Source organism: Rousettus aegyptiacus, unplaced genomic scaffold, assembly GCF_014176215.1.
Source record: "Rousettus aegyptiacus isolate mRouAeg1 unplaced genomic scaffold, mRouAeg1.p scaffold_m13_p_5, whole genome shotgun sequence".
Lineage (NCBI taxonomy): Eukaryota > Metazoa > Chordata > Mammalia > Chiroptera > Pteropodidae > Rousettus > Rousettus aegyptiacus.
Window position 1 is genome coordinate 119,329,956 of NW_023416308.1, and position 12,526 is coordinate 119,342,481.

Sequence of the window (12,526 nt, forward strand, 5' to 3'; positions counted from 1 at the left end):
CCCATCCACCCATCCACCCACCCACCCATCCACCCACCCATCCATCCACCTGTCCACCCGTCCACCCGTCCACCCACCCGTCCACCCACACAGTCATCCACTCACCAGTTATTCACCGCACACTCACGACGTGCCAGGCCCTCTGCCAGGTGCACGGGAGATAACGGCGGTACAGTCCTGGTCCTTCCCCTGGCGGGGATAGCTGTCAGGGGATAACTGACAGACACCACCAGAAAGAATTGGCTTTGCTAGATCACGTACAGAGCAAATGGGCTCCACGGAGCAGATGGTGCCGGCACGTAACTTACAGAAAAGAGTCACCTAAGTCGAGACCCGAAGGCGGCAGAGGCAGGTGCAGGCAGGAGGAGGAAGTCCCAGGGAAGGGGACGAGGTGTGTATGGGCAGTGACGGCATGCGGGTGGAGCGTTGGGCTCGATGTTAAGAACGGTCTGGGCCTGGAGAGGTAGCAAGGATCTCGCAGGCCACTTCAGGAATTTGAACTTTGTTCCAAGAGCAAGCGTGGAGGGCTCCGAGCCAGGAGGGCCACGATGAGGTTCTGGTTTCGGAGAGGCAAGTCTGGCTGCCACGTGGACAGTGGCTTGGATGGAGGTGAGGGCGAGCAGGAGTGGAGTAAGGAAGCCAGCCGGGAAGCTGGAGCAGAGGCGACCTGGGCAGGAGGGGGCGGTGGGAGTCCAGGGCAGGGCACGCAGCGGGCTCAGATCAACGGAGTCCACCCTGCACTTTTTATTATGCAGATTTTCACCTGCTGAAACCTGAGTGCCAACAACTCTTAACAAGTTTCCCCTTAGATTCCGCTCCCGAGGTAGCAAGACAGGCAGACCCTCTTTTCTGAGCCATTTCAGAGTAAGTGGCAGATGGGAAGATGCTTTGTCCCTGAGTCCTTCAGCTGCACCTCCTTGAACACGGACCGTTTCCTTCTTAGCCAAAGACCAGCATCACACCAGAAGTTCAGCGGGAACGGCGTCTGCTGCCCGGTCCGCGTTCGGGGCTTCCGCGTTATTCCAGGAATGCCTTTTATAGTTGGGTTTTGTTTGTCTTGAAAGCCAAGGTCCAGTCAAGTTTGCGGAGTTGCGTTTGGTTGCGTCTGTTTGGTCTCCAAGAACAAGTCAGGAGGTGGAATGCGCAAGGCTGGATGAGTCACTGGGTGGCCAGGCGGGGGCAGGGCAGGGTCTGGGTGATGGCAGCCGGGAGGTGGGCCAGCAGCCCAGTCCTCTAGCAGAGGGACTTTGAAGTGGGAACAGAGCTTGGGAGAGAGTCCCGTGGGTCGTGAGGAGGTACAGATTGGAGGCTGTGAGCATCCTGGGGCCGCCATAACAAGTCTCTTCTCTCTTAGTTCTGGAGACCAGAAGAGTCGGAAGTCGAGGTGTCAGCAGGGCCAAGCTTTTTTTTTTTTTTAATGATCATTATGATTATTATTATTTAAGCCTATAGCACCTGGTCTTCCTAGCGGGTCTCTCATCCAAGTACTAACCAGGCCCGACCCTGCTTAGCCTCCGAGATGAGACAGCGGGCTTTTTCGGGGTGGCGTGGCTGCAGCTCCAGCTGGGGCGCGAACCCAGGACCTTCTGCGTGGAAAGCGGATGCGCTCACCGCTGCGCCATGGCGCCATGCTCTCTCTCAAAGGGAAGAACCCTTCCTCAGTCTCCCGGCTCCCGGCGGCTTCCGGTGTCCTTGGTGTTCCCGACCTTGCAGCTGCGTCATCCAATCTCTGCCTTGTCGTGGCACGTGGCCTTCCCCCCTGAGTGTCCTCCTGCAGTCCCCTTATAAGGACGCCAGTCATTGGATTTAGGGCCCACCCCACTCCAGTGCGACCTCATCTTAACTTGCCTACTAACTTCTGCAGACTTAAGCTCACGTTCTGGGGTCTCAGGTAGACATGACTTTGGGGAGGCCATCATTCGACCCGGTTCAGAGGCCATCAGCTTCTAGACGGTCACTGAAGCCTCAGGAAAGGGTGCGCTTGCCCAGGGAGCACAGATGGGGAGGACAGGAGGCCTTGGGACGGAGCCCTACGGTGTCTCAGTGTTTGAGGGGTCACCACGGGGCGAGGAGCCCTAAAACAGAACCGGGGGCTTTGGTCACAGCTGCGGGGGAGGGCACGGGTCAGCAGAGTTAGGTAACGGGAGGGCTGGGCTGGGTTCTCTAGCTTTCGAGGAGAGGGCTGTTTCGGGGGCCCCTTGGGGAAAACCCAGACTGCACAGAACTGTGTAAGTTTCACACACTGGCCTTGGAGACTTCTTTCAGGAAAGTGGACAAATGGCTCTTTTAACACATCAGTTTTGCCAATGGTGTCACCTCTTCCCATAGGACCGAAGCCCCTCAGGGTCGGGGACACACCCCGATTTTGTTCACTGTGACACTCCCAGCCCCCAGGACGGCACCCTGCATGTAGCAGACATTCAGTGAATGCAGGTTAAGTGGACGGCGACCGAGGTCTGGCTTCCCGGCTAGGGGGGCACCTCTCGCCGCTCTGCACCCCGATGCCGATCCCTTCGCTCTCCCCCAGGACGAGGCCGTGCGTGAAGCCCCTGGGAAGCGAACCCTACGCCCCCGCGACCCGCTCCTCCATGAGGGAGTCCTCAGCCCCAGGACCCCGAGCGCAACATGGAGACGGCCCGCCACGTCCACGCGGGGGTGGGCGCCACCTGCCCCCGCCGGCCGCTTCCATTTCTGCTCCGTCGTCTCTCCCTTCACGTGGCGAGGCCCTGGTCCCCAAGGCCACCCTCCGATTCTCAGCCACAGTAACAGGGCCCCTTCGGAAGTGCCCGCGCTGGGCCTGCAGGGCACGCGGTCTTAGAGCATCTGGGCGCCACGGCCCCCACGCCGTGCCCAGAAAGGGCAGGGAGGGGCCGGTGTCAGCGGGCGGCTGCCCACCCTGCACGGTGTGCGAGGCACGGCCCTGCATGCTGCGCGCCTGTGGGCTCACTTGCTCTTCACGCCCGACGGCGACCTGGGGTGCGGGGGTGCCAGAGTACCAGAGCAGTAACAGTACTGCGGGGGAGCCGCTGCCACTCCCACGCTGCAGACCGGGGGACCAGGGCACAGAGGGGTAGAGCCGCCCACCCAAGCTCACACAGGAAGTCAGGGAGCCAGGCTCCGCGCCCAGGCTTCTGTCCCCGAAGACACAGGGCCTCCCGAGCCATACGCCTGTGGACTCACTGCTGCCACTTGCCATCGAACCGGCTGGTGTATCATCAGCTGATTTCAGGGCCCCGTGGAAGCCGTCTTGGCCAGGCCCATGGATCTGCTCCGGGGGTTCCCCGAGAGGACCGGGCTCAGCACGGGGGTGCGGAAGGGCAGGTGCGGACCCAAAGCCAGGCGCTTCCAGACCTCTGCATAGCTGCTATTGTCCCGCATCCTCTGAGCAAGGGTCCCCGGATCCAGGACTTTGTCCCCATGGTCAGCCTGCTCCTCCCCACCCCTCCCCACCTTGTGATTCGGACGGGCTCGTTCAGCCCTGGGGAAGCCGTTCCTGCTGCTCCCCGGATCGTCCGCGCCAGCTGTGAGGTGTTCTGGTTGGTTTGGTTTTTTTGGTTTTTATTAGAGGTCTTCATTATCTTTCTCACGAGCGACTGAAGCTTGTTCTCCGCAGGCAGGTTGCTGCTTGGCCGATGGGTGGGTGGCTGGCTGGGAGCCCGCAGGGTCCGTCCCCCTCCCACACGCCCCTGGGGCCGAGCTGGCACCTCTGGGCGGGGAGGAGCCTTTGCGGGCCGTGGGAAGGGGGCAGGAGCGGCCCCTCAGGGAGCCCCAGAGAAGGGGCCGGGAGGGAGGAACCCCCTCTCCCTCTTGCAAGATTTCTTTTCCCTCAGGCAGAGCAAATCTGAGTGCCCCAGATCTCTGGGGAGAGGGGACAAAGGGTTGAGTGGACTCCGGCCTCGGTGAACAGCGGCCTCCCAGGCTTGCCTCAACCTTCTTCCCCTCCCATTGCATGATTGACCCTTGCTCTTTCTTTCTGTCCTACCTTCCACGTTGCTTCTTCCAGGAAGACCACCCTGCTTTCCCTGGGCCCCAGGCAGTGACTTCCCACCCTGTGTCCTTGGCGCCTGGCCTCACAGGACGCCAAAGGCTTGCAGTAGCTGGAGCAGGAGTTGGCCTGGTTATTTCTCCCCACTTCCCCTCCCAGGCTTCACTGCCCGAAGCTCCCGGCTTCTCCCTTCCCCGCTGGGACCAAGGCCAGCCAGGGGCAGGGCGTGGAGGGAGCGGAAGGAAAGGCAAGCCGGACCATAGGGGCCACCTGGCCTGGTGACTTTGCGGAATAGGTGACGTTATGGGGTGAGAACTCAGTGACTGAGAGATGGCAGCCACGCGAAGGGCCAGGTCAGAGTGACAAGCACAAAGGCCCTGGGGTGGGGACCGCTCGGCAGGTTCGGGGGGCCGCGAGGAAGCCCGGCAGGAGTGGAGCCGTGGATGTTATTCCGAGCGAGCTGGAAGCCAGGAAGGATGTGGTCCGACACCCAGCATGCTGCGGGCACGCGCCCCCACCCTCCACGCCCGGGCGGCTGTCGAGCCGAGGCTGAGGGGCCGGGGGGCGGGGGGCGCAGACCTCCCACAGCCTCCGCCGCCCCGGCCGCCAGCGCCGTCCTGCAGACGCCGGCCATCGCTCAGAAACGTCCACAGAGAGCAGTGAGGAAGGACGCGTCCTGTGGGTGGGGATGCGCTCACCTCCCGGGTTCCAGTTTCCAGCACCTGGGAGAGAACCCGTTCCTCAGGCACCCGCGGGTGGAGGCAGAGGCGCCGCGAGAGTCGCCGGCTTCGAGCAAAGGCAGTGCGGCCGGGTTTGAGGTATTTACGAAGGGGTAAGTGGCGTTATAAAAAAGTGTCCAGTTATATGACAAAAAGAACCGTTCTTTTTCGGTCTTATTGGAAAGGACTTGAACTGCCACAGGGACCGAGCTGCATGTCCGGGCGCCACCCTCCCCACTGGGGCCCTGCCCTGGTCCCTGGGAGACCCACAATTCCTGCCCCCCTCAGCCAGGCGCTCCCAACCGTCCACTCTGTAAGGTGGCGCCGTCACCTACTGTGACCAGTGAGGACGCTGAGGCTCGGAGAGCTCTGGAGACCTACCCAAGCCACGGGCCAGAGTGTGCGGCACACGACCCCAAGTCCAGGCCCTTTTGAAAACCTTTTATTATGAAATAGATCCTTCAACAAAAGGACAGAATTGAAGAGAGTAAGGTGACGTGGACGCCCGCGTACCACCGCCCGCGTGACAAACACAGCGGGCCAGGACCAAGCGTCCCTCCCGTGGCTTCTGGCCCCCTGTCCCCTGCCGCCAGCCCTCCTCACAGGGGACCAGGTGTTGGCTTCATCCTCCCCCCTCCCCCTTCCTGTGTGCCTCCCGCTTCCTGCCTTGTGGGTTCAGAGTGCACATAGGATCTTCACGTGGAGTACTTATGTTCGATGTATAGACACATAAGCAGACATATAGTAGAGCGTAAACCTTGACTTGTTTCCTATAACGAACAAACCGGGTCGCTTAAAATGACAGGAATGGATTCTCTCACAGTCCTGCGAGGTCAGAAGTCTGCAATCAAGGAGCAGGCCGGACTGGTTCTTTCTGGAATCTCAGGGAGGAATCCATGTGGCCTCTCTCCAGCTCCTGGTGGGTGACGGAGGCCTGGGTGTTCCTGGCCCGTGTCCGCGGCCCTCCAGTCTCCCTCTGCCTTCGCGTGGCCTTCCTCCCTGCCTGTGTGTTCCCTCCTCTTTTTGTAAGGACACAGGTGTTCCATGGAGGGCTCAGGGGCTGCCATCTCGACATTCTTAACTCGATCCCGTCTGCAAAGACCCTTTTTCTAAATCAGATTACATTCGCAGGTCCCAGAGCTTAGGGCATAGACTTTATCTCTTGGGGGCCGCTATTCACCCACGGCAGAGAAGACGGTGCTCAAAAGTTGCTTGGTGATAGGGAAGCTTGATCTAAAAGTGTAGGTTCCCCTACAGCGTGGCTATGTCTCGGGCATTGGCTCTCCCGGCTGCTCAGTGTGATGGAGAAGGGCTCTTGTCCCGGCTGCTGGAAGCATCCTCAGGTCTGTTAAGATGTGGCTGAGCATGGGGAGGGCCGGGGGAGGAACGGGGAGGGGGCAGTTCCTCCCACGCACCTGCCACGCCCACACCCTGCTGTGCCCCCCACCCCCCCCACAGGCCCTCAGACAGTTTGCACTGCTGTGAGTTCCCCTGCACCCTGTCCTGTCCTCTGGGGCATGTCTCACCTTGTGATTAAAGGAATGACTGGTTAATGACTTGTTTCAGGCTTATCTCCTCCCCAGGATCCTGCCTGTCCTGTTCCTTCTTTCCCGTGAGAGATGTGAGAGATCGGTGTGAGCTGAAAGAATGAGGTCCCCGAGGGCAACGTAGACCCTTCGTGGCCTGGACCAAAGGAACCAAAGGAGCCTGCAAGGCGGACCTGGTCACTGGGAGGAACCCGGAGGGCTAGGAGGAAGGAGCTACTCCCCGAGGTCCCTCTGAGGCCCTTCCTGCTTCTTACAGCAGCTGGATGCACCAGGCAAATGTCGCCGTCGCTGGCCTTGCCACCTTGACTGGGCAGCCAGGAGGCTCCACAGGCAGCAAGTGCTCCACAAATGATGACCTAGCACCTTGTTACGTGCCGGACCAGGACGGAGACACTGAGAGAGAGACTGCTTCCCAGCCCTGCCCACGGCCCCTGTCCCACACCTGCCAGAACCCTCTCTGCGCTCAGATTTGGGGAAGGGCCCGTTCTGGTCCAAGGGGCAAAGGATCTGCCCTACAACTTCCCACGGTGGGAAACCCAGGTCACCCGGGTCATGTTCTCATTCTGCCAAACTCTCAGGCACTGGAAGCCAATGTGGGCTGTCAGAGGAGGCAGCTCCCGGCCTGAGCGCTCCCAAACCCGGTCCCAAGCCCACCTGGCTTCTCTCTGGGGGCCGGTTCTCAGAAATGCCTTGTGCCGGCACCTCCCGGAGCATCTCTGGGGCGATGCTGGCTGATTGATCAGACAGGCCCTCGCTTCGTCCAGAGCTGGTGATGCCTCGTGCCTTGCCTCTCCCAGCTGCCCCCACGCCTGCTTCAGGCTTTCTGGGCTTCATCAGAGTCCAGAAGGCTGCTGCCTGGCTTGTGGGGCGCATGACTCAGAGCTGAATATTTCAACCCAAATTACAAGAAAAACCCCACCCCCACCCCCACCCCGCCGAGAAAAGGGCCTCACTTCCGCTTCTTAGCTCTGAGTCACAGCCAGCAGGTTCTGAGAAGGCTGGGCTGGAGGGGACAGTGACAATGTTCTCATCGGTCCTGGCCAAGCTGTGAGTTGTCATTCGTCATCTCAAGGCTGAGAGAAGGTACAGGAAGAGAGGGTGCCTGGGCAGCAGGCAGCAGGGGGACCCAAGGGCAGGTGAGGAGAGCGGATGGGGGCGGGGGCCACTGACCGGGATGGCCAGAGTGACCCACCAGGGCTCCATCCGTGGGAAATAACCTTGCCTTATACATGAGGACGGTCTTCTTCTCACTTTTGATATAACCCGTCCAACCATTTTGACCTAAACTCACACGCCACATCGAGACACGGCCCTCCGTAAGCATCGGAGGTGTGAAAATCTATAAAGCACAAGAAAAGTAATTTCCTCCCTGAGCATGGGGCGGATACGCGCAGCGAGAGAGAGACAGGGGCCAGGATGAAGACACCTCCTGCCAGCTCCACACGAAGGCTCATCGCCGTTAGCGACTCACAACTCCACGGCTGTGGAGCGAAGAAGCGACTCAGGGAGTCCTCGGGCACGGGAGTGGAACATAGAATTTAAACGCGGAGACCGAAGAATCGACTGGCGGCTCGAGCGTTTCCAGCTTCGTTTCTGAAGCCCTCGGTGAGGTGAAGGGATTTTGTGATCCTGAGTCCGCCCGGCCGCCCCAGCCCAGCCTTGTTATGAGTCGGCTCTGTCTGCTAACACAGTAAAGGGGTCTGGGGAAGCCACTTGCAAGAAGCTCACGACTTGCTCTTAAAACATAATTGTGCAGATGAAGGGAGCAGAACCCTGCAGTCCTGCGTGGGAGGCTGCGAGGTGCCCTTCGTGCCCGGCATTTGCTGGAGGGTGGGCTGCATTTCAGGCGGGAGGGCCGAGAGGCAGCATACACCCTCAGTGGGCATCAGGGGCCAGTATCTTGGTGGCCCAGAACTGGTCAAAAGGTTTTTCCCCCAGCTTTGGGGACCTGGGGACGCCTTTGGATGTAGCACCAGGATCACTGGTTCTGGAATCAGTCTTGGGTTTGAGCCCCGGCTCCCAGCAGATCACAGGCAGGTTATGCCATCTCTCCAAGTCTCAGCGGTCGTTATCCATCAAAGGACGTAGGATCGAGTGAGGTTTTATGGGTAGAATGTTTCTGTAAAATGCTCTGCACACGTGATTTCGGGGACCGACACACACTGATCAAGCTCCTGACCGCCTGTCGACGGGCCAGCATTTCAGTTAATTGGTTGACCGCGGGCAACAGCACCGCCGTGGAACCAGAGCGCTGGGCTCCCCTGCTTGGCGGCCACTCAGACCTCGGTTTCCTCTTCTGCAAAATGGGAAGATGTAGGAACCTGCAGAGGGAATTATTTGAGAATTAAATGAGATGCATCAGTAAAATGGTAGCTCTCTCTTTCCCTTTCTCCTCATTTGCCCCCACCTCCCACCTTAGCAGGGGTACACGGCAAACCCAAGCAGGGTGGACTTAGGACCCAAGGCCTCAGTTCTTTTAAGGCTCCGGTCCCCTCTCTGCCCCAAACCAGCTGATGCCTGTGGGCAGATCCCTTTGCCTGTCTGGCTTCAGCCTCCTCCTAAAGGAAGGGTCACACCTCCTGCAGCACTCCCAGCTCAGAGCCTCCTCCAAGTGCACTGGCCTTTGGGGGGCTTACGTATTCCAGACCCGACCCACTGATCCCACGGGAACCTCCCTCCTTAGGCTACTTATGTCTCTAGAAAGGAGAGGTGGCCCAGGTCATGCTCAAGGTTGACAACTAACTACGTCATCTAGAGCGGAGGCTGGCGGCACATTTGGGAAGACATAACCCTGGGGATAGTAATGAACTCTTCTACCCATATTGCCTTATTTCCTTTGTCAAAACTTTAATGAAGAATTGGAGCAAAAATGTTCTCCATGTTCGAAGCGTAGAAGGGTGCCACCCGATCTCTGCCATGTGGTTCAGATAAATACTGGGAAACAGCTGAGTTGGGTGGTTTAGATAACTACATCTAAAAGTCATTTTAGCTTCCTGGTTCATTCTTGCCTTGGTTTTGTTAGTGACATTTGTGGGCTTTTCCCTTTCTAATAATAAAAACAATGCACATTCACCATAAAGCATCTAGAAAGTACAGACGAGCACAGAGAAAGATGTGAAAACTATGTGCAGTCTCACTCAGAAACAACTGCCAACATTCCGATGTCTCTTTCCAGGAAGATACATACATCCGTTTATAGAGAGAAATATAGAACAGTAATTGCATACAGTAACTTCACGTATGGACATGCATGTTTTTCTTTTACAAATTTGAGACTTAAAATTTAATTTCAATTTTCAAACAGGTTTCATTTCATGTAAAACCCTTTCTTAAAATCCTATCACTTTAATAACATTCTAAAGCTTTTCATGCACAAGATAAATTTTACATAACACACGCTTCATCTAAACAGACTGCTTTCTTTTTTGGATTTGGGCTCACTGCATACACTTCTTTGTAACTCGCTTTTTTTACAAAACGTTTTCCCCCCGTACTTTACATATTAGTGTGTAGGTCTGTGAGTTTCCACCAATGCATATAGTCTTGTAACTAGCACCAGAATCTGGTTACAGAGTTTTGCCTGTCATTAGCTAGTTATTTGAAATGTGATTGTAGATATCACCAAGCTTTCTGCATTTGAAAGTACGATGACTTAACCAATCTCTTTTTATTGGCCATTTAGGTTGTTTACCCATGTCTTCTTACTGATTTTATAATCTGGAGGAATTGAATGAATGAATGAATGAATGAAATGAGTGAAATCTAGGGTCTCATTTCCTAGAGCTGTACCTCATGGGCTTCTCCCTTCTCTGCCTGGGAAGCTGCTTATCCTTCGAGACCCAGCTCAGATGTTAGCCCCTCTGTGAAGCCCTGGTGAAGCCTGCTGCAGATTGGCTCCGCCTTCTCCTGTGGTCCCACAGCACCCGGTCACACGGTGTTAATAGTCTGTTTCTCTTCTCCCATCTGGACTGTGAACTGGGGAGAAGTGATATCTTAGCTCTGTACTCGCAAAACCTAGGCCAGGCCTGGTTCATTGGGGCCCTACAAGTTGTTCATGGAATGAATGAACATTCTATCCCATCGAACTAAATTTTGGTATTTTAGCAATTTTTTAAGAGACTGGTACCTTATGAGCATGGTGCAAATGTGGGCTGGATGAATTAAGACGGTACATGAGAGGAGACTGGACACTTTCCTTTGTGCCAAGACCCTGGGTCATGGGTGCAAATTCATACATATGTGAACTCGCTCAACGAAAATGAATACATGAATGGAAAGGTGTGGTCCTGGAAGCCAATCACAGGGAGCACCTGCTCTCAGTGAGCTCAGAGGGGGAATCAAGGAATCCATCCACCTTGGAAGGGCTCACCCACCCTCCATGCAGACTTGATTAGTTCAGGGGCTCCTAGCAAGGAGCCTTACCACAGCAGCCAGATAGTAGCCAGTGGCTCCTGGCAACAGTGTCCTGACTTTGTGTCCTAGGAGTCAAACCCTGAGGGGAGAACACCTGCTTTAATTTACTAAAGGTGTATTTATTAATTTCTGTAACTGCAAGATCTGGCACAGGTCTTGGCACAGAGCTGGTGTTTTAAAAAGTTTGAGTGAGGATATAATATGAATATGTATAATAAAAATATTTGAGACGGATAACAATGACCAGCATTCCGCAGAGCTCCTCCCCGGCCAGGTTCTCAACTAGTTGCTCGTCGCACGTGTTTTATTTTTTCCAACATCCCTGAGATAGGTCTGTAGCATTTTCCCATCCCAGAGATGAGGCGCTGAATCCCAGACGAATTCCTCACAGTTGCCCAGGCGCACATTGCAGAGAGGAGTATCTGCTGGGAGTTGAACCAGGTATGCCTGGCTCCAAAGCCTGCATTGTCGAAACGGGGCCCAGGAGCCTCGACACCAACGCTTCCCATCTCTGCCAAACACCGCCCATCACCGCCTCCCCACATATAGCAGGTAAAGCACGGTCAAGAGGCTTGCGTAGAAACCGCGTCCTTCGAGTCCTGTAAGGATCGGTTCCCAGGAGGCTCCGGAGGTGACACCCAGGGTTTCGACCGGTTGCCAGCAGGTGACTTCCGCCTAGGCGCGCTCCCCTATAAGGTATGCAGACGTGAGGTTGGGAAGTGTCTGACTCAGGCCTCGACGCGTAGTAGACGCCCGACAACGGCTTTGGCGTCCCCGCGCCGTGGGAGGAGAGCCTTGGGAAGACCGGAGGCGGAAGATGCGGTCCGGGAACCGCTGCTGGGCCCACGTGACCCCACCTGGCCCGGGCCGGGAGGGGGCGGGGCTCCGACGGCGCCCAGCCAATCGCCGCCCGGGAGGCGCCGCCGGCCCCACCTGAGGAGGCGGCGCGTGCGCACTCGGCTGCCGCGGCGCTCCCTCGACGCCCCTCCCAGGGGGCGGGGCGGGGCGGGGCGCGGCGCTCTGCGCTGACGCTGCGCCGACGCGCCCGACGTCGGGCACGTTGACGCCGGCGACGCGCAGCCGGGCCCGCTCCTCCTGCGCTCCGCCAGAGTCCGGCCGCGGGCCGGCCTTAGTGACTGGGGCGGCGGGCCCGGGGCCGCGGGCGCGGGGCGGGCAGCGGGCGCGGGCGCGGGCTGCCTTCGTCGGGCCCCGAGCTCGCCTGGAGCGAGCGGCTGCCCGCGAGACGCTGCGGAGCGTCCTCGCCCGCTCCCGCCGGCGAGCAAGGTAAGGGAGCGGGAGACTGAGGCAGGCGCGGGGCGGAGCGGGGCCCCGGGCGTCGGCCCCTCCTCGCGGTGGCCGCGCGGCCCCTTCGTGTCAGCCCCGCGGGAAGGGCACTCCGGGGGGCTGGGAGCGCGGCCGCGGCGCCGAGCCGGGCGGCGGGGCTCTGCGAGCGCCCGCGGGACCCCCGGCGGGCCCCCCGGGAGGACGCGCTCCTGCCGGGAGCGACGGGCCCTGGACCGCGCGCCGCCCCTGCCCCTGACTCTAGCGCCCCGGTGACTCCAGCGCCGGGCGTGGAGGGGGGGGGCGAGCACCTGTGGTCGCTGGAAGCCCCGACCGACCCCGGCCGGGCTCCCGTTGTAAACGATTCTCACCACTCGGGTCCGGGGACCGCAGCACCTGGTGCGGGCGTGAGCGGTCTAGGGCATCTCCCTCCCGGGGGGTCCGCGCATCCCGGAATACTGCGGGCAGCCTGGGGTACCGGCCCCCCTCCCCCTCTCCCCTCTTTGGATTTGGGACACTTAATAGCCTCTCATAATCTCATCTTTCGCTTTTCCTTCCTTCCGATCCGTCCACGGCTGTGT

The 12,526-nt window shown here is 58.5% G+C and overlaps 1 protein-coding gene and 1 long non-coding RNA gene across 11 annotated transcripts in view; both read left to right on the forward strand.

The window, feature by feature from the left end:
* The first annotated feature begins 2,144 nt into the window (after window positions 1–2,144).
* LOC118602920 lies at window positions 2,145–8,623 on the forward strand. The gene is made up of 2 exons (XR_004950998.1): window positions 2,145–6,047; window positions 6,271–8,623. It is a non-coding gene; the product is annotated as an uncharacterized LOC118602920 (long non-coding RNA).
* A 3,138-nt stretch (window positions 8,624–11,761) lies between these two features.
* The window catches only part of PPFIA1 (PTPRF interacting protein alpha 1), a 73,941-nt gene continuing 73,176 nt past the window's right edge, over window positions 11,762–12,526 (forward strand). For 3 of the 10 annotated variants that reach the window (XM_036220495.1, XM_036220492.1, XM_036220494.1), the window contains exon 1: window positions 11,764–11,948. The gene's annotated coding sequence lies outside the window, so the exon portion shown is untranslated. Of the gene's footprint in view, window positions 11,949–12,526 lie in introns of all 10 variants that reach the window. The other 7 variants (XM_036220489.1, XM_036220493.1, XM_036220491.1 and 4 more) reach the window with 6 other exon arrangements.